A 27,636-nucleotide genomic window follows, 5' to 3' on the forward strand; every position below is an offset into this window, starting at 1 on the left:
TTTGCTGTTATAAATGATGCTACTTCCAACATTTTTATACAAATTCTTTCTTTTTTGCATGTAGGTTATTTCTCAGGATGATGTTCCCTGAAGTGGCTTTATTTAGTCACTGTGTATAAGGAATAAAGAGTTACTTATTTCTAATTGTGTTCTGACAGAATCATCAGCAATGTAGAAATACACCTGCTTTTCCACATGACTGGATGTGCCAATTATTTACCTATTGTCTCATAGCTCCACATCAACCCCACTCTGCTTCACAATGCTGGGGCTAGAAGCCTGCAAATCATATTTCTCAGGCTTTATTTTTAGCTGGCTTCCTGTTAGGTTCTGTCAATAGAAGATGCCAGCAGAAAATTAGAAAGTGGAAGGAAGGGAGAAGCCATAGTTTTCTTTCTTTCTGCTTCTGGCAGTATTTCTAGAAGTGACTTCATTTCTGGATGTCCTCTCTCTGGTGTTCCCAGAATCCTATCTGGCATTCCCAGTGACACAATAAGAAGTGCAGTCTTATGCTGCGGTAGCACTAACTCCTCCTTTTTATTCTGCCAGCTTCTTCCTTTCTATCCTTGTTAATCTTAGGTTTACCTACCTTTCCCTTCTGACTGTTCAGTTCTCCCAGCAATATAGTTTCCTATATTAAATACCCTCCCTTTGAAATACCTAGCTTGGTTGCTAATTTCCTGACTAGATCCTGGTTTAGAAACTGCATCTTCTAATTCTAAAATATATTTTAGTAGGGTAATGTGAGTATAATGGCACCCAAAGTCCTATTTTGTATTTTAAAAATAGGTAGTGGAAATAGGCTATTTAATTAAAAAAAAAACTGTAAACATTTCATTAATAAATATAATTGATTTATAAATTTAACTCTAGTCTTAGAGGCTTTATTCAATTTTTGTTAGATTATTTTTCTGTTTTAATAAATATTGTAGTGGTTGAGTGGTGGCCCGTGAAACATAGGTCCATGTCTAAATACCTGGAACTTGCGAATGTTACCTTATTTGGAAAAAGGATCTCTGTGGAAGTAATTAAGTTAAGGATTTTAGGACTAGCTCATCCTGGATTATCTGGATAGGGGCCCAAAATCCAATGGCAGATGTTAGATTGATAAGATAAAGGCAGAAGCTAGGCATGGTGGCCTCACGCCTGAAGTCCCAGCTACTCAAGGATCACTTGAGCCCAGGAGTTTGAGACTGCACTGTGTTATAATCATGCCTGGGACTAGCCACTGCACTCCAGCTTGGGCAATATAGTAAGACCCCATCTCTTAGAGAGAGAGAGAGAGAGGGAGAAATACCAAGAGACAGAGAGAGAGAGATTTGAGACAGTCAGAAGAGAAGACACAGACCATATGAAGATAAAGGCAGAAACTAGAGTTATGCAGCCATAAGACAAGAAATACCTGGAGCCACTAGAAGGTGAAAGAGGCAAGAAGGATTCACCCCAGGGCCTCTGGAGGGAGGATGGGGCATTGCCAACACCGTGATTGTGGACTTCTGGCTTCCAGAACTGTGAGAAAATAAATTTCTGCTGTTTTAAGCCACTCAGTTTGTGGCAATTTGTTGCAGCAGACACATGAAATGAAGACAGACATTATACAATTTCAGTATTGTTAAAAACTATTTTTTCTTTATTTCATTTGTAGTATTCAAAGTACCGTACACTAAAGGGAGAAAAGGTCACACAAATATTGCCATTAAATAACTGGGTTTCAGATGCTTCTCTACTTGTAGCTGTCTCTTATTTAGTATTGTCCCTACCTTTTTTTAGGTGAGATTTATTACAAGTTGTTCTTGTTCTTTTCTGTTCTGTTTCATTTTGCTGACAGCTCTAATAAACCTTATAATTAGGTCTCTATGTCATTCGTATTTAGATTAAAAAAAACCTTATTAGCTTCTTATTGAGCCAAGATTCTTAAAATTAATTTATCTTTGCCTATCTCTTTTATTCTCTCAATCTTTCTTTTTAAATTTTCAATCCATCAATTATTCTGTTTTCTTCCCTTTCTTTTATTTCCCTTTATATCAGTGATTTCCGACCTTTTGTTTTGTTTTGTTTTGAGACAAGATCCCACTCTGTCACCCAGGCTGCAGTGCAATGGCACAGTCACAGCTCACTGCAGCCTCAACCTCCTGGGCTCAAGTGATCCACCCACCTCAGCCTCCCAAATAGCTAGGACTACAGTGTCACCACGTCTGGCTAATTTTTGTATTTTTAGGAGAGACAAGGTTTCACCATGTTGCCCAGGATGGTCTCAAACTCCTGGGCTCAAGTGATCTGCTGCCTTGGTCCCCCAAAGTGTTGGGATTACAGGCGTGAGCCACCGTGTTTGGCTCCAACTTTTAAAACAATTGTGGCTTAAAAAAAAACCCATAAGTTGTTTTTTCCAACTACCAAGGAGCCCCTTAATTAATTTCCCCCAAATAGTTCACAATTTGAGGAATTTTTGTCTGTAATCCGTATTTGCCAGCTGTGGTGGATATTTGTTGGTTTGCTTCGACCTAATAGGGTATTCATTGGGGAACTTGCCTTTCCCTGGTGTATCCCACATGCTTCAAGGAAAACTATCTCTTCCATCAATGATAGGGATAGGCCATGATTGACAGGCCAATTAGCATGATTCCCCCTCCTCACCGCTGACCACTGTCATTGATTTCAGTGTGGACATTGGAGCTCAAATGATACGATCAAGGTGAATTTCAGGACTCTAGCTTAGAATGTTGGGGCAGAAATGTGTGTTTTCTCCTACTGGATGTAAATATGGAAGCGCATAGCCCAGTTGCAGTTCCCAGACATATTACATTCACAAGAGGAATTGGCATTAGGATGAAGGATGAAGCTAACTTTGTACACAGCTAAGCAGAGGGTGGAAACAAAATGAATCCTTGATTATCCTGAGTTGCTGGAACACCCAAATTTTGAAGCTTACTTTATCTGTGATCTTGTCGCTTAAGTGAGTCAATAACCTCTGTATTGGCTAAGCCCATTTAAGCTGAGTTTTCGCTGATTGTTTCCACAACTGGCATATCATGCAATATTTAGTCATTTTTATTAAGATATGTAAATTTGACCTTTTGAGCAATAATCGTAATACTTGTTGCCACTTATTATCTATAATATGCCATTACATTGCAAAGTGGTTAAAATCATTACTATTGAAAGTATGCCAGTGGCTGAGGGAGGGAGAATGGCACAGAAGGAGACACAGAAGCAGCACATTACCACAAACAACTTTAAATTTAATAACGGGCACTTATTCTTAAAATGTCCTTTAGCCACCCCACTGCAGGGATCTTCTTGTGGGAGGAAAAGTTCCTTCTTACACATAGCCTGCTACCTTCTGCTGTCTTGCAGTTTCCTCTTACCACCTTTCCTCAGAAGCAAACACAGAGTCCTCTCCTTGTCATACTTGACAGCAGTTTGGCCCTGGTCTCTGATACCTTGCCACTTAACTCATACTGAGGATTATATGGTCTCACCTTCTACTTCAATAAACGTTTTCCCGGTAAAGACAGTTTCCTTCTGGAGGGGAAGTCTGGTGCCAATTATTAAGATAACAGTTTCACCTTGGGTGGCAAAGAGATTAAATCACTTTGCTAAGGACTCATAGCTAGGAAAGGAAGAACTAGGCTGTCAAGGTAAGTGTATCTGTCTCTAAAGCAAAAAGTCTTCAGTTCCAGGAGCCAGAAAATTTAAAATAAACAAACAAAAAATAGGCCAGGTGCAGTGGCTGATGCCTGTAATCCCAACATTTTGGGAAGCCAAGGCAAGTGGATCACTTGAAGTCAGGAGTTCAAGACCAGCCTGGCCAACACGGTAAAACCCCGTCTCTACCAAAAATTACAAACATTAGCCGGGTGTGGTGACATGTGCCTGTAGTCCCAGCTCTTTGGGAGGCTGAAGTGGGAGACTTGGTTGAATCTGGGTGGCAGAGGTTTCAGTGAGTCGAGATCACACCACTGCACTCCAGCCTGGGCAACAGAGTGAGATCCTGTCTCAAAAATAAATAAATAAAATAATAATAATAATAATAATAAAGCACAAAGTCTTTATACTACAGCATGGCAACTCTCAACAAGAGCATTAAAGGATGCTGTGCAGTTTCTGAATCTAGCCTAGAAAAGGCCATTCTGCCTTTGCTGCAGCACTTGGGAACTCACTCTGGGAGCCTTCCAGCTGCCATATTAGAGATTTGGCTGTGCTGAGACTGCCGTGTAAAAAAAATCAAATGGAGACAGATAGATGCTTAAGGAGCCCCAGCTCCTCCAACTCCTCCAGCTCCCAGCTGTTTAAATCTTTCCAGCCCAGGCTCCAGATCCCACCCCAGTCATATTCTAATTGCAGCTTCATGAGGGACCTTGAGTGAGAACTGCTTAGCAGACTCAGTCAAACCCTAGATTTGTAAGCAAATAAATGATCATTATTGTATGAAGTCCCTGAATTTGGGGTGGTTCATTACACAGCAACAGATAACTGGGGAAAAATGCACAATGTATAATCATTCAGTCATGCAACATGTTGCTTGTCCTCATGGAGCTCACATTCTAGTGAAAAAGCTGTCCGACTCCTGGTGATTCTCTTACAAGTCACTCTGCCATTTGGTTATCAGCATTATTTGTTACACAGACCATTCTTCTCCAGGGCCTCTGGACATTATATTTTAATCAATATCTGGAGACAATCTTGCTTTTGATATATTTGTCATACTAAGTGATGATACAATGAGTTTTTTTCAAGTCAAATATTTTGATTATTATTTTGATTTTCAGCTTCTTATTTTTTTTTGCCATTTGATTTTTAAAACTTTAAACTTTTAAGATTATTATCAGTACACATGCAGTTGTAAGAAATAATGAGGAGGCCGGGCGCGGTGGCTCACGCCTGTAATCCTAGCACTTTGGGAGGCTGAGGTGGGTGGATCACCCAAGGTCAGGAGTTCAAGACCAGCCTGGCCATCATGGTGAAACCCCATCTTAAAAAAAAAAAAAAGAAAAGAAAAAGAAATAATAAAGAGATCACCATACCTTTTATCCAGTTTATCCCAAATGGTAACATCTTGCAAAAGTATTATGGTATACTATCACAAGGACATTGAGAGTCATACAGTCAAGAAAACAACATTTCCATCACTACATAGACCATTCCTGTTGCCCTTTTATAGCTATACCTCCCTAATTCTCCAGCACAGAATCCCTGACCCCTGGCAACCATAATCTGTCTGCCACTTCTATTTATTATTTCAAGAAGGTTGTTTAGGCCAGGTGTGGTGGCTCATACCTGTAATCCCAGAATTTTGAGAGACTGAGATGGGTGGATCACTTGGGCCTGGGAAGTGGAGCTTTCAGTGAGCCAGGATGGCTCCAGCCTAGGCAAGATAGGCAAGAGAGCTAGACCTTGTCTTAAAAAAGAACAAGAAGTTATTTAAATGCATTAGCCTTTTGGAATTGTTTTTGTTTTTTTTTTTTTTCATTCAGCATAATTTCCTGGGACTCATACAAGTTGTGTATATGAATAGCTCTTTTTTTAATGCTGAGTAGTATTCCATGGTATGGCCGTATCCCAGTTTGACCATTCATCTGTTGAAAGGCATCGGGATGCTTCAAGTTTTCAGCTGTTACAAATAAAGCTGCTACAAACATTTTGTGTATAGGTTTTCATGTGAACATGTCTTCATTTACCTGGGATAAATGCCCAGGGGTGCAATTGCTGGGTTATATACTAGTTTCTGTTTAGTTTGTTGTTGTTTTAAGAAACTCCCAGGCTAGCAAGGTGGCTCATGCCTATAATCCCGCCACTTGGGGAGGCTGAGGCAGAAGGATTGCTGAGGCCAGGAGTTCAAGACCAGCCTAGGCAACATAGTGAGTCTCTGTCTCTACTAAAAATTAAAAAGAAAAAAAATTAGCTGGGCATGGTAGCTGGATAGTCCAGCTACTTGGAAGGCTGATGTGGAAGTATTGCTTGAGCCAGGAGTTCACTGTGCCTCAGCCTGGGTGACAGAGCAAGATTCTATCTCTAAGAAAACAAAACCAAATAAACAAGAAACCCTCAAAAACGTTCAATCCATTTTCCAGAAAGGCTGTATCATTTTATATTCCCACTAGCAATGTATAAGTGATCTAATTTCTCTGCATGTCACCTGATTTTGAATAAGTTAAATATAGCTTCCAGGTAAATAGATTTTTTAAAAAAACCGATTGTGGGAACCTATTCTTTGTCCAGTAAGATTGAGGCCTCTAACATTCTGGTTGACTCCTGGGGGTAGAACAGGGGCATGGCAAATTAGAAAAAAAAAGATGAATGGATTTGTTCCTGAGCCCAAGAAAAAAAAGAAAAAAGACAGTCTAAGAAGACAGCATCTAATTTTAACCCCCAGTGACTGCTGTCTTATTTTGGGTTCCTGACATCTTGTTTTAACCTGTTTCTATTGTAATTGTATCAGTAATCTCTTTTCCTTCAGGTGGTCTTTTCAAAGGCACTGAAAACCTTGAAGAGTGAGAGGCAATAGATTAGCTGTGAAAGCAAAAGGAGGTTTAAGAAGAGCTTTGAAATCACTGAAAGGTAACAAGGCTTTAGCTACAGCTCTCTAAGTAGTCAAATCAATCTTTACTAAGTAGCTGGCTTTTAGAGCAAATGCTCTAGGTAAGGAGTGAGTTCTCTAATGAAGCCTGGTACTTTAATTTCTCCTGGGATAGTGCCCTATTTTCTTTTAGGCAGACATGACTCCTGCTAAAACCACTGAGACATTTAGACATGACACACAAGAAAGACAGAGGAGCAAAAGTTTATATTTAATCAGTTTTGCTCCAAATCAAAAATGTTCAGATCTTTAACAGACTGTTAGATAGATAGGGCTTCTAATTGTTGTATTAAAATCCAAAGACTAGTTTAAAAAATAGTTTTCTAAATGCACGAATCCTGTTTTATGCACCTTTTGACTTGGAAGTTACTGCAGTCTCTTATATGTGGTCCTTCAATGGACAAACCTCTCCAATTTTATCAAGTTGATTTTCTTCATCATTCATCACATCAACATTCCTCATCTGTTTCTCGATTAAGTTGTCTGATCATCCAGAGAAAAACAGCAAACTGATTTTTTTTTTTTTTTTTTGAGACAGAGTTTCACTCATGTTACCCAGGCTGGAGTGCAATGGCGCGATCTCGGCTCACCGCAACCTCCGCCACCTGGGTTCAGGCAATTCTCCTGCCTCAGCCTCCTAAGTAGCTGGGATTACAGGCATGCACCACCATGCCCAGCTAATTTTTTGTATTTTTAGTAGAGATGGGGTTTCACCATGTTGACCAGGATGGTCTCGATCTCTTGACCTCGTGATCCACCCGCCTCGGCCTCCCAAAGTGCTGGGATTACAGGCTTGAGCCACCGCGCCCGGCCAGCAAACTGATTTTTAAACAAAACCAAAATTTCTTATTTTGGCTAGGTTCTCTGTATTTTTGTCTCCTCTATCTACCACATCTCATCCCCTTTAAACCAAATCTTGCTGTAGGTGCTATTTTCTGATTTGCATTTCTTCAAATAGATATGCAACTACAAAGTAGTTTTAATTAGTGCTTGGTCTTACAAAAGCATTTCAGAGGTTCAAATTCATAATCTCATTAGTATTTATCAGTGCTATTTCACAGAATTGAAAAGACTGTCACTGATTAATAATATAAATAAGATTGTACTGGCAGTTGCAAAAAATCTCAGCAAGAATTTATTTTAAAGAAAATGTTTCCTTTACATTAATATATTATGTAAGTAAGAATTTCCATATGTTGATTTGCTTAGAGTTATGCCTGTATTATACATATACTATAATTTTTCCTCTACAGTAACACAGGAGAAAATATATCTCTGTAAATGACTCCTGATTGTGACAAGACCTGCCAATTTACCCTGAGATGAGTCTCTAAGAGCTTAATTGGAGTTATTACCTACTACTAAATCATCTTTAAGTCACTTTTCCTTAAGAGTACAAATACAGGCATTCTGTACTGCTCCTATCAAACCTTTAGGTTATTATTCAAGCCAAAGTGGTCCCAGGTAACAGGAAGAGAAAAACATCTTATTGTCTACTAAATAAAAACTAACTTTGGTAGAGCATTTTCTAATTTATTGTTTTCCACCTTTTTAAAACTTAATCTTCCCAACACATCCTTGAGGTCGAGATTCTGTACAATTCTCCTTTTTTCATAGATGAGGAACTTGAGGTTCAAAAAGATTAAATGAATTGCCAGTCATCACAAACACTTAAGTACCAGTCAAAATTGGCATTTAGATATTATGACTCCATTTCCAGTGACTTTTCCAGCACAACTTGCTGAAAAGAGGAAAGGTAGAGAACATCAAAATGCATCTGTTATACTCAAAGTTAACAACATATTTCTTTTTAAACCGTCTTAACCAGACTCAATGACATTTCTCAGAGGAGTTACTATCTAATTGCCTTACCTTACCTTTCCTGAACACGGGAAATTCCTGTTTCCCCCTATAGGGTATTTCACCGTTAGAAGATTAATGAAAATCTGTATTTAAAATCTGAATTTAAATTTATAAACGTAAATTTATATTTAAAATATTAGTCAGATGGCATGCCATCTTAAACCAGGTTCTCCCAGGACTTCAGTCATTCTCATGTTCTTACAAGGAAATGTGAACCTGTGAATCTATATCCCTGCTTCTTCTCTCAATTTCAACAATTTACTGCCTCGCCCATATTGGATGAGTCTCTACAATATTGGCAGGCCATGCGCTAGACCTGTGGAGGGGTTTATATGTGCCATGACTCCTTTAATTTAACTGTCTGGCTAACTGTGCACAGCTATGGCTTTCTGTATTCCTGGATGAATGTCTGCCATTAGCTTGTAGCTGACCATGGTGTTGGCACCCACGTGTGACCATGGATTGTTACACATGCTGGGACTGTGTAGGGGTATACAATTTCATGTTATTCCCACCTGATTTCTAACTACATCCAAATTATTTTATTAATCTCAATGTCTTCAAAAGTTATTTTCTTCCCCAAAATGTTAAAATAGGGAGGAAGAATGAATGGACCAAAGAAGAATGGATTTTGTAAACATTAAAATATGCCAAAAAGAAGGACAAAAGTGTTTGTGTGCTGAATTATTTTGTGTCTAGATTTCCTTACATTTTGCCTTAAAAATTGACTTAAAATTTTTTTTAGTCCTGTCACAGTTTTTGTACATAATTAACTACAGTGTTTTAAACATTTTACTTCTCACTATGTATTCTATACTACACATACCATAATAAACACTGGCTATGAGCCTAACTTAGACTTGATTTAAAATAGAAGTACTTACGAATCCAAGCAAGAGAAAAAAGCATGCTAACACTCACAAGGCACATTCTTTTCTCACGCCTTCCTCAGCCTATTCCCCTGGGCAGTAAATTGCATAGTAAAATAACCAGTTTATTATTTGCTGTTTTCTTTCACTCTGCTGAGAAGAGCTACATTGCTGGCAAACTGACAGAAAATTTAAAAATGGAATCCAGTATTTTGTATGTCTGTTTGGGGAATGTGTGCAGCATAGACAATTCATGTGATCCATATTTTTCTTTTTTTCTCTAACTGGTATCAACAGAATTGTAATGAATGAGCTTAAAGTAGATGGGATAAGGAGAGATACCCTCAGAAAAGCAAGAGATGATTCTTACTTTCCTTTTTCTGAAAATACAAACAAACCATCACCTAACAACTAAAAACGCTTTTATTTTTTAAGGGAAAAGCAGATTTTTAAAAAACCATTAAAATTTATTTTTTGAATATGTGCTCAGCTAATACTTCACTTATTAAGATGCTTAGAAAATGTTCACATTTTTTTCTTACAAAACTGATCTTAGTGGAAGTCCCCTGTTTTCCTCACCCATGAATTTTTATTTATTTATTTATATTGTTTTTGGCCTTGTCTTTTATAAAATGTACCATTTTCACCCACAGCTTAAGACAGCTTCTTTGATGTTCTTAGTAAACATAGTATATGTAATGTCAGCTGTTTAAAGCTGGAGATCAGATTGTGCATATTAACATATGTAGTTTGGATTATATAAACACTACAGGAAGAAGGAGAGACAGGGCCTTTCTGTGTGCACATTTCAGATTGCTAGCTGTATGCCTGTTTAGAATGTTAAACACTCCTAACTAGGCGGTGATGAAGTTACTTTTCTAGTGACTGTGACTCCTAAAACTATAAAGACAAAAATTTTTCAACTAAAAATAATTTAAAGAAGATGCTAGTAATGAACATATTTATGTGATTTTCTACTTGCTACTTAAGGAGCTTTGAGTGTAGAGGGGGAAAAAATTCCATTGCCTTCAAAGCCCCATTTAAGCAGTTTCATCAAAAATTTGGAAATACAGCTGAGAAGAGTCAAAACCATAAAAATGTGGTACAAATGATAAATTTCATCCATTATACCTTTCACCCATTATAAAGAAGTCTGGAGCAGGAAACCTTACCAGGCTATTTTCTTAGGATTGTTTCTCTTATATCTTAATATTTCAGATTAGTTAGACTGCCTGGAGTTTTTGTCTTTTGTTTGCATCATTCTTTTATCATTAAGGTTGCTGTCTGGCTTTTTTGTCTGTTGTTGAAAGATTTCGTTTCAACAGCAATTAAATAAAACATTACTATATTTTTCAGCAATGAAACTTTTCTGATGGAGAAAGAAGTCAATAGCTTTTCTGGGTTAAGTTTGCATTTTTATTTTAAGCATTCTATCCTGCCTTGTTTCAGGAATACTTCAAGGCCACCGATGTGTTTACTGCTCGAATATCAACATAGCAGTAATTAGGCCTTTGAAAATATGGGTGAAAAATCCAGACCATTTCAGTCTTTTTAATTTATGAAAAGAGATTGTGTGGCATTTTGCTTCCGGTCCCTTTTCATAAGAACTTTAAATATGGACACCACTCCTGCTGATGTCTTTATATTGGGAAGCCTCTGCGTGAGGTTGAAGTTTTTATGGGGAAACTTGTTTAAAACACAATCGTATTTAAAGGCGGGTTTGCCACAGCAAGGTTAGGGGTTGCTAATAAATCAGTTTATAGCAACTTCTCTGTTCTCTGCTCCAGATACACCAGTGGGGTGACCTGTGCACAATTCCCGCTGGCCACACAAGGCAGCGATAGTTCTAGTTTATCCTTCCTTGATCAACTAGATCAACGAAGGCTGGCTTAGAGAGCTTCGGGTATGAAGTGGGCTGAGTCCTCTAGGCCAATTTAGCTGCCTGGGATTCCTGGGAGAATCTTGGAGAACCCAGGACACCCGAATCCCTACGCCCATTCTGGTTTTTGCTCTGCTGGAGAATAACAAAACATTTTGGGAACTCAGGAGTTTAATTTACTGCCACCAACCGACAAAATAATAGCATCTTTGTGTGTTCTCTACCCTCCGTCCCTCCCACCTCCTTCCGACAGAAGCACGACGCTGGCCTTCTGTGGATGGAGCGCAGACGGCACGGGTCAGCCCAGGGCGGTCGCAGGAGGCTCCAGACCCGGGGCCCCAGTGACGCCCGGGAAATCACCGGTCTCAGAACGCCCCCAATTAGCTTTCGGGAAAGAAAAAGACGCAGCCAGCGAGAAGCCTTCTTAGACCTTCCAGCTCATTTAGCTCATTCTGGCCCCAGAAAGTGTGTTTGCGTTTGTGTGTAGTTAAGTGAGCCAGAGAAAATCCAAGAAAGCAGCACAAGCCACCCTAAAGCGTCCACGTAAACTCCAGCTCGGTTAATTGCTCCCATACGTACTCCTCGACTGTGGTAAAAAAGCAGCGAGGAGGGAAGGCTGGGTAGCTTTATTGATTTTGAAGAGGTTGTTAAAAAAGACTATGGCCCATCTTATTCCGGTCCCGGAGGGGTCCAGGCTCAGCCCTGGGGGACCCGCTGCCCCGAGGGACGGTAGGGAGCCTCCGGCCGGGACGAAGCCCTGAGAGGCGGGACAAGGGGGCCCAGCGCCCGAGACCCGCGGAAAGTTCGCGCGCCGCTCCCCAGCGGGTCCTTGGAACCGCCGCAGCGCGGGGCGGGGAGGGGCGCGGGAGGCGCGGCCGGGGCGGGCGCGCGAGAGGAAGGTGCCTTCGGGAACACGCGCAAGGGCGGGGATTCGCGCTGCCAATGAGGCCCCGGTGTGGGCCGAGCGAGGCTGGGGGACGGGCCGGAGCGCAGGCTTAGCTGTGGCAGCTGCGGGAGCGGCGGGCGCCTCGGGAGCCGGAGGAGAGGCAGCCGCGGAGCGCCGAGCTGACCGCGCCCCGAGGCCCGGCCCTGGGTGTGGGGAAGCGTGCCGAGGAGCTGGAAACTTTCCCGGCAGGTAACTCCCGCCGCCCAGGCACCGCCGCGGGCCTCCGAACGCCCCGGGCAGGGCCAGCTGCCGGGGTGAGGAGAGGAGGAGAGGGTACCGGGGAGGAGGAGAGGGTGATGGGAGAAGGAAAGGCGTGTGGGAAAGTTTCTGGAGCGCCCCCTCCTCCGCCGGGCACACCCGGGAGCTTTCCGGGGATAGGCACAGACATGTTGGGCGCCCAGGGCCTTGGTCTCCGCGGCTCTGGAGAGTCTGCACCTTCCCTGCGCGGTTCCCCCCCGCCGGACCGAGCCGGCCTCCGGTGGAACAGGGGTAGTGGGAACCGGGAACGCTCGGGGCACGCTCGAGTTTTGGTACCACCCCCGCCCGGCGCGCCTGCTCGCCCCCTTTCCCGCCTTCTCTGTAGCCTTTGGGCTTGGCAAGGGCCTGGTCTACGCCTAGTACCTGGTGCGGGGGAGGCGGGGAGGGGAGGCGCGCCGGGCGCCGCAGGGTCCTGGGCGTCCCCCGGAGTGTTGGGGTGCGCCAGTCGCGAAGTTGACGAGAGAACTTTAGCCGGGGGCGTCGTATTGCCCCAGTCAGGGCTGAAAGTCTGTTGCTTTGCTTCCAAGAACACTGCGATGACCGTATCCACACTCCTTTATTGGGGGTGGGGGTGAGTTAGGATTAGACATTGAGGGTTTTCTTTGGAGATGGGGCGCTGAGAAAAGCGAGAATTGTCAAGATTATGAGCCCCCTTGCTCTTGGATGCAGAGTGGTCATTTTAGGGGAACGATTTCGGGGCGCTCGCTTCCTGGAGGACTTTAGGGTGCGGGCGCGCGGCGCTGTGTGCGCTCGGCTCTCGGCTTCGGCGCGGCGGCTTTCCGGAACGCTGGCTGGGAAGGAAGCTCTAAGCATTGTGTGGCGTGTTTGCAGACAGAAAGGTCCCTGGACCGGCGTTCTCAAAACTTAGTGGACTTATTGTGTAAGGCTCCGGGAGGAAATGTGGCGTTGGCCAGGTAGAAACCCGGCGCTGCGGCCAAGGGGCGGAGGACGCCAGGCTCGCCGACAGCCTTTTCCCAGCCCCCTCCGGCCCGCTCCTGGCAGCCCCAGATCCCCTCTAGTGTTGGGACCGTTCTCAGTGGCATTGTTCCCTGCTAGAGTTAACATGGGAGATGAGGAGGGCACCTTCATCTTGAACTTGACCCCAGAAGCGGCGTTGTCCGTACAGGTTACAAGGTGAATGGAAGCTGAGTCTTGACGTGGGTTGGACCTCAAACTCAGGCTGGCGCGGAAAGGAAGTTCCTGGTTCAGAATCTTGAGGAAAGTGCTCAGGACTGCTGAGATCGTTTTCCCTGGAAATGCCAGACGCACCAGACTGCAGAAGTTAACGCGTGTTTGGAGGGGTAGGGGTGGGAGAGGAAAGAAGAAACCTGGTTAGTTGGCACAGAGAGTTGATATTTCTCTGTAGTGAAAATGAAGGGAGTCTGCGTCTCTGCTTTCACCAGATCCGCTACTCTCTTTTTTCCTTCCTGGGTCATCTTTATTCCTGCCAGGCTGGCACTCCTGGGGCAGGGGAGGGGAAGGAGAAGAAAGCAGTTGTGAAGCTTCCCAGGTCAGCCTGGAGGTATTTCAGATCTGCTGCTAGGAAGATTCCAAGATTTTAACAGCTGCTGCTTGATTGCTGGGAATGAAAGAATTTATGAGCGCTGGAGAGGTGTTCATTATAGAAGTAGTCTGAATGTTTTACTTATCTAAGCTACTTAAAGACCTCACAAAGGACCTTCCCTAGAGTATGCCAGTTTCTGCAGTTTGTGTCAGCCGGAGTGCTTGGTGTGTATCAGTCAAAAAGCATCATAAATATATCCTGGTGGTTCTGAAATGAAAAGTATGTGGCAGTAAAGACAGTATGATATCTGATATCCTTCAGGACTTCCTCCTAGGGGTGTTCCTGTTACCTGCCAAGTGAACTTGGTCCAGGCTTCCGGACTGTTGTGATTTGACAATAAGAGATGGGAAATAGTGTCATCGATTTTAGTGGAGGCAGGAAAAGTCCACAAATAAATTTAAGGTGCCTTTTTTTGACCCTGTCTTGCACTTTGGTGCCCCAAACTTAACTTTTTGGCGCCAAGCCTTTTGGTTTGAAGCGTTGCTAGAACTTGGAAGCAATAGTTTTCCTGCTTTCTTGGTTTAACCACCAGAATGCACACATTATCATAATTTATACCCATCCTTGATCTAAGACATAACTGATTCATAGTCAGCCTTTTTCTGCCTCTCATTGCAGTCTGTAGAAAAAAGAACATTTTGTCTCTTTAACCACACAGAATTTATTTGGGGCCATAGTAGGTTTTTGACTCTGGGTGATTGAGGGCATAATTTTAGAGACAATGGGGTTGTCTGAATTAAATTGTCCATTTTTAGGCAACATTCTCTTCTGAGTTGCTGATTAATTCTTTATCTCTCTGGGAACATTAAAACCAGCATCCCTTGGCCAATGGAACTATAATCCATATTATAATGACTCCTGCCAGGATAGCTGGAGGTTAACTTTATGTCGATGTTCCCATTAGACATTTTTAACCCAATTGTAAAGATTTTGTCTCAGTTGGGTTGAGAGTCTCATAGAAAAATAAATGGCTTTAATTTTATCTTTATGATAGTTTAACTTCTGTTACAGGAGTAAATTTACAGAAGCAAAGTAAAGCAGAATGCTTATATATTTGTGGGGGGTTTGTTTAGTCTTTAAAATAGTTTGTTTTCAACTCTCTTTTAAATGCGTATTTCAGTAGTGGAAAAACCAGAACCTCTCCCTTCCCCCTTTCTCCCCACGTTAGGAAAGCATTTGCTGTACAAGAGAGTTCGTAAGCCTTTCTGGGTCTTGGTTTTCTCATTTTTATCATCCCTAAAATTGGATGACCTTGCATTCCTTAGGTTCTGTGACTCTCCAAAAGTTTGAGAAATGTAGGAATTCTGGAGCCAGTGCTGTAATATTAGAGCAGTGCTATGGGGTTTATAAAGGCTTGGTTTAAGTATTTTATCCCTAACCCTTTGTTGAGGCCTAGGAAGTTAAATTCGACCTGTATCATCTATAAATAGTGGAGTTGAACTTAACCTAAGTCTTCTGATTCTCCCTACTCTTTTCCATACTTCTGTTTATTCAAACCTGCCAAACAGACTAATATGTGGCAATTTCTCATAATACTTTTTTAGGGTTATATACGAGTTATTTTGATTTCAGAACCCCAGGGTTAACATCTATGCTTTGATGTCAGGGATTAAAAACAGTTCACTAATAATGGTAATAAAACTTTCTCCTCAAGAGAGTTTCAGAAAGTCACATGCTTCAAACTAATCATTTGTTTATTTTCAACTTCTTTTTTATTAAGTAGGCTTCAGGGTGTAATGTGATTTATAATCCGGACTAGTAACCCAGACAGCATTCTTAAGGAAATCACTTCTCAAATGTGTACCTCTTTTTTAAAATAAAAAATGAACGTATCATTTGCCTTTGATCTTGGTATCTCTCGGCCTAATTGCAAAGCCTGGATGAATATTCCTTTTTTGGTGTCATCATTCTTGGGCTCTTTCTATTGATGGCTGGATAAGTCTGATTTTGCAGCACTTCTCATGCTAAATAAATCCTTCCCTTATGCTGTTAGGTTGATGGTAAAGAGGTAGTCGGTTGCAGGTGACCCATTTTTGCTGTGTCTCTAAATGTTTGTGCTGTGTCCTGTTTGCCTAGTTAGCACCACTCACTGCAGCTTGACACTTATCTGGAGGCTGGTATGGATTTTCTTTAACAGGTTCTAAAATGAAATTATGTGCTAAGCTGTAGGGTCTTTTATGTCTGAACAGCTTGTCCATCTTCAGCTTTTTTTTTTTTTTTTTTGAGACGGAGTTTCGCTCTCGTTGCCCAGGCTGGAGTGCAATGGCGCGATCTCGGCTCACCACAACCTCCGCCTTCTGGGTTCAGGCAATTCTCCTGCCTCAGCCTCCTGAGTAGCTGGGATTACAGGCATGCGCCACCATGCCCAGCTGATTTTTTCTATTTTTAGTAGAGACGGGTTTCACCATGTTGACCAGGATGGTCTCGATCTCTTGACCTCGTGATCCACCCGCTTTGGCCTCCCAAAGTGCTGGAATTACAGGCGTGAGCCACTGCGCCCGGCCCATCTTCAGCTTTTAAAATTTATTCTCAGAGGATTGTCTTTTCAAAATAATAAGCAATGGGGTTTAAACCTCATTAAGAAGATGTATCAGTGCTCATTGGCTGAGAAGGAGGAATGGTGCACCTGAAATTGCTGCCATTTCCATGAGTGAGAGGAGAAGAGAGCATTATGAAGCAGTATTTGCTAAAGAAGTTGGGAGACTTTGTACCAGGAGGGGACAAGAGCAGCAAAGGAGAAGAATAGCTCTTGGTTTTTAATTATATTTTCAGGAGCATGGATTTGGAATGGTGAGGACTTTGATGAAGAAGCCTTTCAGGGAACATTATCTTGTAGAGAGTGAAAGGGGTTCTTCTGGTTTGGTTTAGCTGTTGCTGATGGAGCTTGCCCTTCTAGAGTTGATGTTGTCCTGAGGGTCCCCTCTATGTATGTGTGATCAAGGAGAATATTTTAGAAAGAAGAGTTCCATAGACAGGAATGTCAAGGACAACAGTGTTGCAGAGGGATGACAGTTCCTGGATTTTAGCACAGATTTTGCCACTAACGTGGGGGAATTTATTTATTTATTTCCAAGACAGAGTCTCACTCAATTGCCCAGGCTGGAGTGCAATGGTGCCATCTCAGCTCACTGCAACCTCCACCTCCCAGTTTCAAGCAATTCTCCTGCTTCAGCCTCCTGAGTAGCTGGGACTACAGGCATGCACCTCCATGCCCAGCTAATTTTTTTTTTTTTGTAGTAGACACCGGGTTTCACTATGTTGGCCAGGCTGGTCTCGACCCCATGACCTTGTGATCCGCCTGCCTCGGCTTCCCATTTCTCCCAAAGTGCTGGGATTACAGGTGTGAGCCACCGTGCCCAGTCCATGGGGGAATTTATTAGTGAAAACCTTCTAGTTGTAGAGGTAGACAGATGTGAACCCAGTATGTTCAGTCTACATAGCCCAGAGCCACAGTGACTCAGCCTCTTCCCTGCACCACCTCAGCATACTAGGGTTATCTGTCAGTCATGAACAGTGGCTTATTACCTCTTTGGGTAGGAGATAGGGGGTGGATGGTGGTGAAGTCTCTAAGAAGCGCTTGGCTGTGACCTTTTCATGCATGTGTACTCATGCAAAAATGGGATCCTTTGTTGCATGAGCTTTTGAAGAAATAAGAAAAAGATCATATGTATGTGGCTGCTGGTATTACAGCTCTCAAGCCTCATCCAGAGTTGGCCTTTTTGATGTTAGTTCCAATTTGGGAAAGCCCTGGAGGGAACTTGAATTGGCTTGATGCCAGCCAAAGGAGAGTTACTGTTAGACCCATAAAATGGGACTGTGGGGAGACAAAGTATCCCACAAAGAAGAGGGTTATTGTTAATGGAAGAGGGAGGGAGCTCGATCAACAAAAGAGCTAACCAGGGCAGTACGCATTTGCACAAATGGTGTTGCTGGTCATAACAACATGCCAAGGGATATGAACATTCTTAATGTTGTTGTGATATACACCCCTGTAGTCTTGAGGGTAGTGGACTTGTCCACATTCTGTGGGACTCGGAATTGCTGTGTACACAGGCATAAGGGAGTATTGAATTACTGCTAAAAACGTTAAGAGTTGGTCATTATTCCCACGTAACCCATTACACTCCCCTCTCTCTGCCATGCTTTGTTCTAAATTACTTGGGATAAGTAACATCAATTATTAATGTTTATTGAGTGCTGGCTGACTCTGAACTACATGTTGAATTTAAAAAGTCTGTGGATGAAACAGTTTGGTTCTTTTTTCCCCAGTTATCCTACATATGTAGAATACTATGGCAGGGATGGTTACCATATGACAGCATTCTGTGTTCTGGTCCTCCTTACTTCTTGTGGCTTAACAACAACTGTTTATTTGCTTGGGATTCAGAAATGGGGGCCGGGTTCCCTGTGCCTAGGTTCACTGGTGCTGTGGTGGTTACATAATTCATTGAGGGCCATTGCTGCAATAGTTTACAACATGATAACCATCCCTTGGTGTGGGAGATTTGTTCCAGGATTCCCATAGATACCAAAATCCTCAAGTCCTTAATTAAAAATCGTGTAGTATTTGCATATAGCTTATGCATACCTTCATATATATGTATGTATATATATATATCTGAGATGGAGTCTCGCTATCACGCAGGCTGGAGTGCAGTGGCGTGATCTCGGCTCACTGCAACCTCTGCCTCCTGGGTTCAAGCGATTCTCCTGCCTCAGCCTCCCGAGTAGCTGCAATTATAGGCATGCATCAGCATGCCTGGCTAATTTTTGTGTTTTTAGTAGAGACAGAGTTTCACCTTGTTGGCTGGGCTGGTCTTGAACTCCTGACCTCAGATGATCTGACCCCTCGGCATCCCAAAGTGTTAGGATTATAGGCGTGAGCCACCGTGCCTGGCCTCCTTCTTTGTATTTTATTTTATTTTGAGACAGGGTGTCAATTTGCTGCCCAGGCTGGACTACACTGGTGCAATCATGGCTTACTGTAGCCTCAGCCTCCTGGGCTCAAGCGATCCTCCCACCTCAGCTTCCCTAGTGGCTGGGACTACAGGCACATACCACCACATCCAGCTAATGTGTGTGTGTGTGTGTGTGTGTGTTTTTTTTTGTTTGTTTGTTTGGTTTTTTTTGTAGATACAGGGTCTCACTATGAGACCAGCCCAGGCTGGCCTCAAACTCTTGGTTCAAGTGAACCTCCTGCTTTGGCCTCGCAAAGTGCTGGGATTACAGGCATGAGCCAAACCCCTAGCTCTCCTTTATACTTTAAATCATCTCTAGATTACTTATAATATCTAATACAATGTAAATGCTAGATAAATAGTTGTCATACTGTATTGTTTAAAAATTTATATTACTTTTTATTGTGTTGTTATATTTTTTTCCAGTGGTCCATTACTAGAATATTTTTTGAATATTTTCTAACCTAGGCTGGTTGAATCTGGCGGTGGAACCTGGGAATATGGAGGGCTGGGTGTGGTGGGGCTGACTGTGCTTACCACTATAATTCTGTTTTTGATTAGCTTTCCACCAGCCATGTGCTTAAGGGTAAGGTGGATGTGTGCGCTGCCCAGGGAGTGAATTTTGATTAAGCCAAGTCGATTTTAGTAATGCCATCCATACCTTTTGCCAGTGACTGGTTAACGAATATGTATTTACACCTGTTAGGGCCTGGCATATTTGAAGCATAACGTTGTCAGCACAAGAGAACAAGTAGCACTGACTTCAGAGTAAAGGTGCCAAAGACCACAATTATTTTTTTTTAATTCAGTGTCGGTTGTTGGGGGGAAGCCGGTGGGTAGAGACAGGGTCTTACTGTGTTGCCCAGGCTCATCTTGAACTCGTGGCGTCAAGCAATCCTTCCACCTCAGTCTCCCAGAGTGCTGTGTTACAGCGTGAGCCACCATGCCCAGCCCACAATGACTTTTTTTAGCTTCTGAATTAGCCAGTCTTAGAACCACTGTGATTCGGAACTTCTGTGAGAAAAAAACATTTTCATTGTTGTTTCTTTTTTTCTTTCTTTCTTTCTTTTTTTTTTTAAGCCGAGGTCACCCAGGTTGGACTATAGTGGCACGATCGTGCTTTACTGTAGCCTCTGCCTCCCAGGCTCAAGTGATCCTCCCACCTCAGCCTCCCAGATAGCTGGAAGGACAGGTGTGCATCACCATGCCTGGCTAATTTTTGTATTTTTTGTAGAGATGGGGTTTCCACATGTTATCCAAGCTGGTCTCAAACTCCTGGGCTCAAGTGATCCTCCCACCTTGGCTTCCCAAAGTGCTGGGATTACAGGTGTGAGCCACTGTGGCCCAGCTTCATTATTGTTTAAAATCAATGGTCCCCAAGGTAGAGTGTGCTAGATCATCCGATATGGGAGGAAAGAAAATATTCAAGAATGTTAGAACAGATTAAGTTTAAAAATATTTAAGGTATGAGTTGACACTGGTTGGTATATCTCATAGTCTCTTGTTAACTTATATTATGTGAGGTTGCCTGAGGGAAGACTGGGCCTTTTACAACCTGGCAGAATTGATAGTGGTACCCTCATTCTTATTCTTGCTTTTGGTGAACTCTATCCATTTAAATACATTTATGGCTGTATTATCTAGTTTTAACTAAACTGACCCGCACAAAATGGGCAAGTGGTTTAAAAATATTCTTGCAAAGAAAATGTAATGATAATGATACAAATATAGAGAAACAAGAAAATGCTCTTATGAGTTTAGAACATGACTTTTAAAACAAGTTTGACAAGAACATGGCTCAAAAATTATGGGCTCAGTGTGGTGGCTCACACATATAACCCCAGCACTTTGGGAGGCCAAGGTGGGCAGATCACCTGAGGTCAGCGGATCACCTGAGGTCAAGAGTTTGAGAGCAGCCTGGCCAACATGGTGAAACTCTACTAAAAACACAAAAATTAGCTGGGTGTGGTGGTGCACACCTGTCATCTCAGCTACTCAGGAGACTGAGGCAAGAGAATCACTTGAACCTGGGAGGTGGACATCATGCCACTGCATTCTAGCCTGGGCAGCAGAGTGAGAAGCCGTCTCAAAAAACAACGACAAAAAATTATGTTTGGATTTGTATTATTAATAAGAATGAACTAAAAAAAAATACTGCTTGACTCCCATCCTTTAGAAAGTTTTAAATGTTGTATAATGTATATACTACATTCGTGTGTGTATACACGCCATTCATAACTACCGGCTCAATTACACATAAATTATATACATTTATAATATGTTGGTATATATGCTATAGATTTTTCCCCTGAAATTCCTGAGCTTCAATACCTTTTTAAAAATTAAAAAAAATTTTTTTTAGAAGTGAGTCTTGCTCTGTTCCCCAAACTGGAGTGCAGTGGTGCGATCACAGTGGTGGGATCACAGCTCACTGCAGCCTCCAGCTCCTGGGCTCAAGCAATCCTCTCACCTCAGACTTTCAAGTATTTGGGACTACAAGTGTGCGCCATCACACCGGGCTTAGTTTTTGTTTTTGTTTTTTTTTTTTTTTTTGAGGTGGAGTCTCACTCTGTCACCTAGGCTGGAGTGCAGTGGTGCTGTCTTGGCTCACTGTAGTCTCCGCCTCCTGGGTTCAAGTGATTCTCCTGCCTCAGCCTCCTGAATAGCTGGGATTACAGGTGCATACCACCACACCTGGCTAATTTTTGTATTTTTAATAGAGACAGGGTTTCACCATGTTAGCCAGGCTAGTCTCGAACTCCTGACCTCAAGTGATCTGTCTACCTTGGCCTCTCAAAGTGCTGGGATTACAGGCATGAGCTACCTCGCCTGGCTAATTTTTTTTACTGATAGTCTTGTGTGATCAAAAAAGCTTTGAGACCACAGTTTAAGTCACTTACAGTTAGGTATTTTTTGTTACTTCCAGCTGAAAGCACCATGCCTGATGTAAGGACAGATAAGAGTAGTAGCTGTCTCTGTTTTATTCTTAGCTTGCAAGAATCTCTGTGATCTGGTCCCTAACGTCCCTCCAGGCCCAGCTGTTCTTCCTTGTCTCTGCTAGTACCATTGAGCGCCGCCTGCCCATCCCTGACTATCATACTTTATTTTAATTTTGCCTCTTCCCTTACCCTACCACCACCACTGAAATTTTGTCTTTCAAGGCCTAGCTCAAATAAATATTGCTTTTTTTAATGAACATTTTTTTCTGATTTACTCCTGCTTCCACATTTCAGTTTTTCCTTTTAGTCTCCCTAGTATATTGTACATTCATTATAATGTCTTTCTCTGTTTGCTTTTTGTTATTAAGTTGTTCACCTATTGTCTTTGCAGATGGGTTGTAGGCTTCTTGATGGTAGGGGGTCCTGTCTTACCTTCTTCATTTAAAAAAGAAAATGATCTGTTTCTCCTTTGGGAGAAAGGGAGACAGAGAATCCACAGTAGTTAAACATCACCCTGGACTTGTTACTTTGGGGTGGGTCTCGCCTCCAGCCTTCTGGCAACCTTAGGAAGGCAGGGAGCTCCATGTACATGAAAGGAGACTGAGGTCAGGGAACTCCCAGGACCAATACAGCAGGACCCAGGATTCAGTCCTGGAACATTTTTATTTTCTGGCTTGTTTGCCCTCATGTGTGTTATTTACAGTGGCATGTTCTTTCACATGGGAACACTGACATAGGTAAAATGGGAGGTTCCATAGGATGATAATGCAAAATTAAGAACAATCCTAGCAGATGCAGTGAGTTCAAAGGAGAGTCCTTGTGGAGTAACAGGAAAGGCCTGGTGGATGAGATATATGAAGATGTAAATATATCTCATCAGCGGGGCCTGAGCATCCCCATTGAGAGATGGGAGGCAGTGGGCTTTATAGTGCTTAGCTGAATGGAGTTATCTATGTTAGTATTCCCTCTATGCAAAGATAGTTGAGGGTTCACAAGTTGTAGGCTTTCAAGTTGAGCCATGTTAGATATATGCTCCCCTGATAGAAGACAGACATGTCTCCAGGGTTTTGAGGGTCAAATGGCAGAGTGTATATAAGCTGTTTTGAACATTATAAATTGCCCCCTTAGAGACAAGGGAACATCAAATTTGATTGTTTTGTTGTATCAGTGACTTCTAGCTCACATTTCTTTGTTGGCCATTTTTAAGTGCATTCCAATAAGTTTTTAAGTGTTGGGGTTCTTAAGTGGAATATGATACTTTTTTTTTTTAAATGAACTGCAGATATTACTTAGAATCTTGCTATAAAACTTTCAACCATGGAGTAAGTTCAGTTTTTTCAAAGGCTCTGTTTGTAAGAATAGGACCACTTAGCCGAGTGGTGTCCCACGCCTGTAATCCTAGTACTTGGGAGGCTGAGGGAGGAGGATCTCTTGAGCCCAGGAATACAGGATCAGCCTGGGCAACACAGGAAGCCTCTGTCTCTACAAAACATAAAAAAAAATTAGCTAGGCATGGTGGTACAGTGCCTATGGTCCCAGCTACTTGGGAGATTGAGGTGGGAGGGTTGCTTGAGCCTGGGAGGTTGAGGCTGCAGTGAGCTGTGATTACAGCACTGCACTCCAGCCTTGATGACAGAGCAAGGCTATCTCAAAAAAAAAAAAAAAAAAAAGACCATTTTCATAAAGGTAAGAATCTGTGGGACTTTGATTTCTGGTCCTGGAAACCCTAAGTGCCAACTGAATGACTCAAAAGAGTTTTGGCTTCAAGGTTTTTTTTTGTTGTTGTTCTTGGCTACTGTAAATCTGGTAATTTATTTTCATGAGTCTTTGGAAAAGATTAGGAAAAGCTTTGAAATATCTTAAGATAGTTTTGAAAGTAAAAATTAGGTATGGTTTGACAGTTTGAAATTTGTTTCATTGTGGATTTCCAAGGCAATGGGTTTGAATAAATTAAAGTTATTTCAATTTCAAGGAACTTTTGCAGTGGAATTTCATATTGTAGAAAGGGTCTGACTTTAAAACATGTTAAAGAGTAAACATATTTATAGATGCAAAAGACATTGAAACAGTGAGTGGCCCCTAAATTGCAAATAGATGTAATTGTGAAATTCTTATTTGGGGGTTGTTGAATCATGTCTTATTTATCTTAGTATTTATTTAAGTAAAGCAAGAATTCCCAAAATGGGCTCTGGGGGAAACTGAGTCTAGGTACATTAACAGGTGTTATGCAGGGAAAAATTTTTCTGGTCAAATAAGTGGGAAAATCTGGGTTAACCAAAGTAAACCAGGTCTTTTCGTTTTTAACATAGGACTTTTGAGCACCTTTAGATCTAGTGTTCATTATAAATATCCTGGAAGGGAAATAGAGTAGTCAATATTTTTCAAACACATTGAATTGTAGAAACTTTTTTTTTTCTCCAGAACATCTTTTGGCCAGAGAACATGTCTCTTTGGTTATTTAGTTTGTTGAAATACTTAAAAATCAAATCTCAGACATCATGTAATTGTGCCTAACTTTGCTCTGCATTTCTAACTCAGGACTTAACAAAAAATCACCACCCCATTATCACTTTTAATAAAATTAACAATAACTTAAAAATATTATCTAATTCTCCTTTAAATAGTATTTGCCACCATTTTCATTTTTTTTGGAACCAAGATTCAGTCAAGGTTCACATATTGCACTGTGGACTGTGGTTGTTTCTTTTGTCTTCTTAAATGTAGAAAAATAATATGTACATTTAAGAAGACTAGAGACCTCCCTCCCTCTTGTTCCTGATATTTAGACAGGATACAGGTTCCTGACAACCTGTAGGTTGTCCCATATTCTGAATGTGTTTCCTGTGGTAGTGTTTACCTTCTCCCTTTGTTTCCTGTATTTCCTATAAACTGGAGGCTAGATCTAAAAGCAGGATTAGATCAAGTTAAATATTTTTGGCAAAAATAGGTCCTAGACTATGATTCTCCTATGCACTCCCAACCCCTCCATGATTTGAGAACGGGCATTTAAGTTTAGCAATTCAGAGCAGCATGGTGAGGCAGTCATGCCTGTAATCCTGGCACTTTGGGAGGCAGAGGCGGGAGGATTGCTTGAACTCAGGAGTTTGGGACCAGCCTGGGCAACATAGTGAGATCTTAACTCTATTGAAAGTTAAAAAAAAAAAAATCAGCTGGGCATGGTGGTTAAGCCTGTATCTAGTCCTAGCCACTAGGGAGCCTGAGGCAGGAGGGCTGTTTAAGCCTGGAGATTAAGGCTGCTGCAAGCTGACTGAACCACTGCACCCCAGCCTGGGTGACAGTGAGACTCTGTCTTAAAAAAGTTTAGCAATTAATTTGTAGCTTTAAAATATATATAAAGAAGTAACAGCTTAGAGTTTTGAAATTAGTTTTATTAGTATATCAAAGGGATGCAAATTGAATTGATTCCAGGTGTGTTTGGAAAGGTATTCTGAATAGTTGGCATGGTTAAATGGATATATTTTCAGTATATCTTGAGACTATAAACCATGTGTCTTTTGGGTAAAGTGGCTTGGGTGTTAAACGTTTTTGATGGTTGAATTTTATTCAGAATGACAAGTACCTGAATTGTGATGGTAAAAGCCTACTCTATAGACACATTTGTGTGTGTGTGTATGTGAACTTGATTAAAGCTTACTATGTTATGCAGACTGGTCTTATACTACTCTATAGACATATTTTTTAAGTACGTTTAGGAATGTGCATTCTTTCTACCTCTACTGGATAAATTTTTAACAGAATATTTTTCTGATAAATGCTTAGGCTAATCTAAAATATAGCTATAAATTTAAGGACACCCTCAGGGTGATAATTTTCTATGTACATTGTCTTAGAAACTCAGACATGTAAATAAAAGTTCCTACGTAGCTAACTTTGCTAACTTAGTTTGCTATTTACATTTTTTTTCCCTTGCTATCCTTCCAAGTGTTGGCTGTAGGTCTGGGAAAAGTTAAACTTAAAGGATTTTGTGAATCTTAATGAAGAATAGCTTAGTATATATAAAGAAGCTTTGCATGATGAATGGTAGCTGTCATAAGCAGTTCCCAGCACATTCTTATATTTAATCCTTTAACCAGCAGGGACACCGTTTTCTGCATTAAAATTTGCCTGTTGTGAATAATAAGGTGATTTGGACAGAGGAGGTACTTTGTAACTATGGTTAGTCCACTAAAAATATACATATACCGGCCGGGCGCAGTAGCTCATGCCTGTAATCCCTTCACTTTGGGAGGCCGAGGCGGGCGGACCATGAGGTCAGGAGTTCAAGATCAGCCTGGCCAATATGGTGAAACCCCATCTCTACTAAAAATACAAAAAAAAAAAAAAATTATCTGGGCATGGTGGCGGGCGCCTGTAATCCTAGCTACTCAGGAGGCTGAGGCAGGAGAATCGCTTAAACCCGGGAGGCGGAGGTTGCAGTGAGCTGAGATGTGCCATTGCATTCCCGCCTGGGTGACAGCAAGATTTCGTCTCAAAAATATACACGCGTGCGCACACACACACACACACTCCTTTTTTTCGCTCCACTTAAAAAAAAACACAAAGATATAGGGTAAGGTAAAAAGCGTGATCTTTGAAGCTGATGAACCTTGGTTTTGTGTGTGGCTCTGGCAATTTACTTGACCTGTTTCTGTGTCTGTAGAATAGGGACAATAATTTCTGTTTCAAAGAGTTTATGCCAAGGCTAAAGGCGAAACCATATACGAAAGGCTTAGCACTGTGAGTGGATCAGAGGTGCCAAAACCAGATCATCTTCTACCTTCTCCTCCTCTTACCATATTTTATGTTATTTAGTTTTTGAGACAGCGTTTCACTTTGTTGCCCAGGCTAAAGTGCAGTGGCACAGTCTTGGCTCACTACGTCCTTGACCTCCTGGGCTGAAGTGATCCTCCTGCCTCAGCCTCCTGAAGAGCTGGGACCACAGGTGTGCACCATCATGCCTGGCTAATTTTTTTATTTTTTGGTAGATATGGGATCTGCTATGTTGCCTAGGATGGTCTTGAATGCCTGGGCTCAAGCAGCCTTCCTGCCTCGACCTCCCAAAGTGTGGGGATTACAGGCATGCGCCCCCACATCCAGTCTTTACCATATTTTATTCAACATTCTGGATCAGTTGTTAAATTGAAGTTTTTAATTGTTCTGAGTGTTTAAAAATTGTAAATTTTAAAGTACTTGTTACAGAAGTCCAGATAACTTCTTGATTTCAAGATAATCTGTATGGGTAGTTGTTGCTTATATTAAAACAATTATATACCTATATGAAATGTTTTGAACTAACAAGTGGACAGTTTTAGATGGTGATTTATAGAGGAGAAGGAATAAGAGTCAAAAGTGGTATTTTATTATTGGCACAAAAATATTACTATCTGGGTTTTATGAAAATCAGTATTTAAAAAATCCGTGTATTTACTGAGACTGTGAGAACATGCGAAGCTCCTCAGACTTCAGTAATGTTTTGCTTGAATATGGTTTAGAACAATACGCTTTATTTAGGTGGAGTAAATCTGTTGTGCCATGTTCAAGTCATACATGCATATTCATTTATGAAATAAATATTACCGACAGGAGAGCAGGCTTTTCTAGAGAAGAGGTTGGTCAGTGCTTCCTTCAAAATCCTCACAATGGAGAAATGGAGATTCTCCTTAATGCCTCTGTGACTATTAAAGATACATGTGAAGGTGGAATTAATGTAACAAGTTTTGAACAGAAGCCAAGGAACAGTTTGGAGAATGCCTAGACATTTATGGGTCTTGCATTCATGCCAT

The 27,636-nt window shown here is 41.7% G+C and overlaps 1 protein-coding gene across 9 annotated transcripts in view; it reads left to right on the forward strand.

The window, feature by feature from the left end:
* The first annotated feature begins 12,171 nt into the window (after nt 1-12,171).
* The window catches only part of TANC1 (tetratricopeptide repeat, ankyrin repeat and coiled-coil containing 1), a 267,662-nt gene continuing 252,197 nt past the window's right edge, over nt 12,172-27,636 (forward strand). For 8 of the 9 annotated variants that reach the window (XM_032286481.1, XM_032286476.1, XM_032286480.1 and 5 more), the window contains exon 1: nt 12,172-12,323. The gene's annotated coding sequence lies outside the window, so the exon portion shown is untranslated. Of the gene's footprint in view, nt 12,324-12,357; nt 13,527-27,636 lie in introns of those variants that run through there. The other variant, XM_032286477.1, reaches the window with a different exon arrangement.

Source organism: Sapajus apella, unplaced genomic scaffold, assembly GCF_009761245.1.
Source record: "Sapajus apella isolate SASKATOON/1434 unplaced genomic scaffold, GSC_monkey_1.0 scaffold18, whole genome shotgun sequence".
NCBI classification, from domain to species: domain Eukaryota; kingdom Metazoa; phylum Chordata; class Mammalia; order Primates; family Cebidae; genus Sapajus; species Sapajus apella.